Source organism: Frankliniella occidentalis, unplaced genomic scaffold (assembly GCF_000697945.3).
Source record: "Frankliniella occidentalis isolate FOCC.00 unplaced genomic scaffold, Focc_3.1 Scaffold93, whole genome shotgun sequence".
NCBI lineage: Eukaryota > Metazoa > Arthropoda > Insecta > Thysanoptera > Thripidae > Frankliniella > Frankliniella occidentalis.
Window position 1 is genome coordinate 338,867 of NW_026267222.1, and position 3,357 is coordinate 342,223.

The window sequence follows — 3,357 nt, forward strand, 5'->3', positions numbered from 1 at the left end:
CCCCCCCCCCACTCCCCCGAGGCCGTCAGCCAGAGCCCAGCGGCCAACAAGACGCAAGCTCATCTTCGGCCTACGAATTCCATTCAAATTTTGTTGATCTTAGAAAAACAGGGAGTATGTAGTGAGCTCGAGTGAGTTACAAATTTGTCGCCATACGACACTAATTTTGCTACTTGTTCTGGTGAGAGGGAAGAAAGGGTCACTTCATGGCGATAAGCGGAACCCGACACCCGCCCGCACGGCACTCGAGTAGTCGTAAAAGTCCCCCCCCCCTCCCCCCGCGCCGAGCCACGCACTGCCTCGCTCCTGGCCGGTGGATGCTGATGACTAAGCGCGAGGGGATACGCGAAAATCTGGCCGGGAAACATCCTGACGAGACCTAAAGGCTTTCGCGTTCGCGCTTAAGCGCACGCGAAGCCTAATAATTTGGAGGGGAAATAACGCACCGCTGAACACAGCAACGTCCGTCTGTCCGCACACAACCGCCTTGTTCAACACCTCCGCGGTCCGACGTCGTCTGCTTTATTTTCTCCCCACAAATCACGCGCGCCGCAGCACTTTACCGCGCACCTGCACAGTCCGAGTGCGGCGTGGCGCGGCGCGGCGGGAAAGCAGCACACAGGGCGCAGCTGCATCGCTCTAAATACACTTCTTCTTCTTCTTCTTGCTTCCTCCACACGCGAGCAACAAGTTGCCGCCCTTCCTTCCCAATAGTGGAAGCAGCAAGGGGGAGGAGCACAGGTGAGTCCGGGGCCCGGGATAAGGCAGACAGGGCCACTCGAATGAGGGGCTGGGCTGAGGCAGACTAAAGCCACAGGTCGGGGCGGGGCTGTGCAGAAAACCACGTGACTTTAGGGCGGTTAGTCCAAATATTATGGGGTCCCATCAGGACGGTCATTCGAGTCCACAGGAACCCCATGATATTTTAATATTTCAGTACCGGAGCGCAAATAGACAGGGGGCTCTCTCGACTCCGATGACCATATGGTCATCAAGATATCTTGATCTTTTTGGGATTGGGATTCCGCAGTTTTTGGAGCCCTCTGAAATCAGTCGCGTTCTTCAGGCACAGCCTCAGCCCAGCCTCTTCCAGCGGATACAGGCAAGCTCCGAATTCATTATTTAAAAAGTCGCTTAGCTTATTAAGATAAAGTTAATTCCATTTTCTCTCGTCACCCCATCGGGGCCCGACCGACAACGACAATAACCTCTTGACCGGCAATAATCATGACCAGCCGTCAAGCCGTGAATAATCAGCCAATGAAGGAAACAAATCGCGGAAATAAGGCGCAGCGACCGACGGAGAAAAGTGTGTGTAGAGTGGGGAGGGAGGGGGGGGGGAGGTCCAGACAGAGAACAATGAGGGGCACAAAATAAAAAGAGGACACGGCCAACACAGCGAGCCCTGCACCGGCACACCTAAATTCCAAGCCGGTGCTGTGCTGCAAAAGCCAAAGGCAGCAGAGCGAAGGGCATAACCCTCTCCTCCCCCTCCTTGGAACACAGCAGGACACCGGCATCGGCGTGGGTCAAAGGTCGTCAAAACAACAAAATCAACAAGGAAAAAGACCTCAAGTCAAAACAAAAAGATAATCGACCAAAGAAAGTCTGCCTGCACACTGGACCAATATGTTCGGCGGGGCCGATAGCATCTTCCGTCACCGTCAGCTTTTCAATTGCGAAGCTGGGCCTATAGACGCCTACTCGCTAGCCCGCCACCTTGCCTCCCCTTTCTCCATCTTCCCCTTACGCCAGTGCCAGTGGATACACTCTCCCGAAATTGATACTCAAATATTGATGGCACCACCCCTCTCGATGGCTACTCCTAAGCATTATTGCTTTCGTGATCCCTATTCGCTTGGGTTTATCTTAACGCCCTGACACCACACGTGCTCCGGTATACACAAGCGGATGCGCAACATCCACCACCCCGGTTTCCAGAAATAAACGCATATCACTTTGACCTTGTAATGGTGAATAAGACCATTAAAATAGTTTTTTATTCGGAGCCTAGTGAAAAAGGGGGGGGGGGGGCAAAAAATAGAGCATAATAGGATCGAAACCCTTGACCTCCAAGACAGGCACTTTTTTCTTTATTATTTAGGACCGTCCACTGGCCACCGGCTAACACGGCGGCTCTCTTCAGGACACGACCCAACCGGTTCCATCGGCCCGACAGAACCTAGCACCTAACGGGGCGTGGGCTGGTAGAGCGGCTGGCTGGTAAGGGAGATGATGAGGTGGATGTGGATGGTGAAGAGTAAGGTGCGATGAGGACCCCTTCAGTAGTGAGCGCTTGAGGGAGAACGAACAAAAAAGCTGATCAGAACGAGACATATGCAAGGGGTTTGTCTTTTGTCTGTATACAGACTATAGTTGGACAGCGCAGGACCCTATTCCCATAGGCGGCAAGGGAGGCCTTCATGCACAGCAATAAATAGGATTACACTTCCTATCTTATCAACAAATAAAATTAGCCGGTGGTCGTAAAGTTGTTCGCAGCTCGCCTTTGCGATAAAAAAGAGATAGCTCGTTACCTTGAATTACTTGTACCTCGCAAATGGAAAAATAGATAGGTTTCTGCGGTTACATTTTAATCTATGACCGGAATGTTTGATCGTGGTCGAAAGAAATATAATATAATATTGTTTTAATGCCTCAAGCAGAAGAAGACTTAAAGAGGAGCTTTATTTATCTCGAGTGGCAAACAACTGCGTTAGTAGGGACATACTTTTGAATTTCCCGCCGCATTATATGCTGCCTGCTGTCTTCACTGAGCGCGCTACGGGCGGGGCGAGGCAATGCCAGGCCTTATAAAGGCCGCTGGAGCCACAAATGAACTCATCAACACTCCAATTTACTTGGGGACGCTTACCGCGTGGGGATCAACTATGCAAAGTGAGGATGAAAGTCCCATTCCGAGACGCGACGGGCACGACGCAGCGTCGTCATGGCAACGGGAACCAATAAAGGGAGTATGCATGTCATTACAAGCCCGCTGGTACCATCAGCTGGAAAGGATGGACAAGAAATTTAAGAAAAGGAAGAGAAAGGTATCAAGAGAAAAAATGTCACCTCAAACCTTAATCCTGGTTGTTCCACTTTGTTATAAAATCTGCATATGACATCAAATCAAATCAATATGCCCGTCGTAGTCACCAGTCCACGCGTCGTTTCAAACCCTAACCCTAACCAAACGTCACAACACCACACTGCCTTCTCTTCCTCTCCGCAGAGCAGCGCCCGAACCCAAAACTTCCCGTTTTGCACCGGCGAGCAGCAGACGACTCCTTTCAGTCTTCAGACACGGCGGCAGCGGCAGTGAAACAGGTTTCCTGCGACGAGGGTGGAGGGGGG

At 51.5% G+C, this 3,357-nt stretch overlaps 1 protein-coding gene across 3 annotated transcripts in view; it reads right to left on the reverse strand.

Annotated features, from left to right (window-relative positions):
- The window catches only part of LOC113213388 (loricrin), a 166,264-nt gene that overhangs the window by 60,007 nt on the left and 102,900 nt on the right, over window positions 1-3,357 (reverse strand). The gene's annotated exons all lie outside the window — the stretch shown is intronic.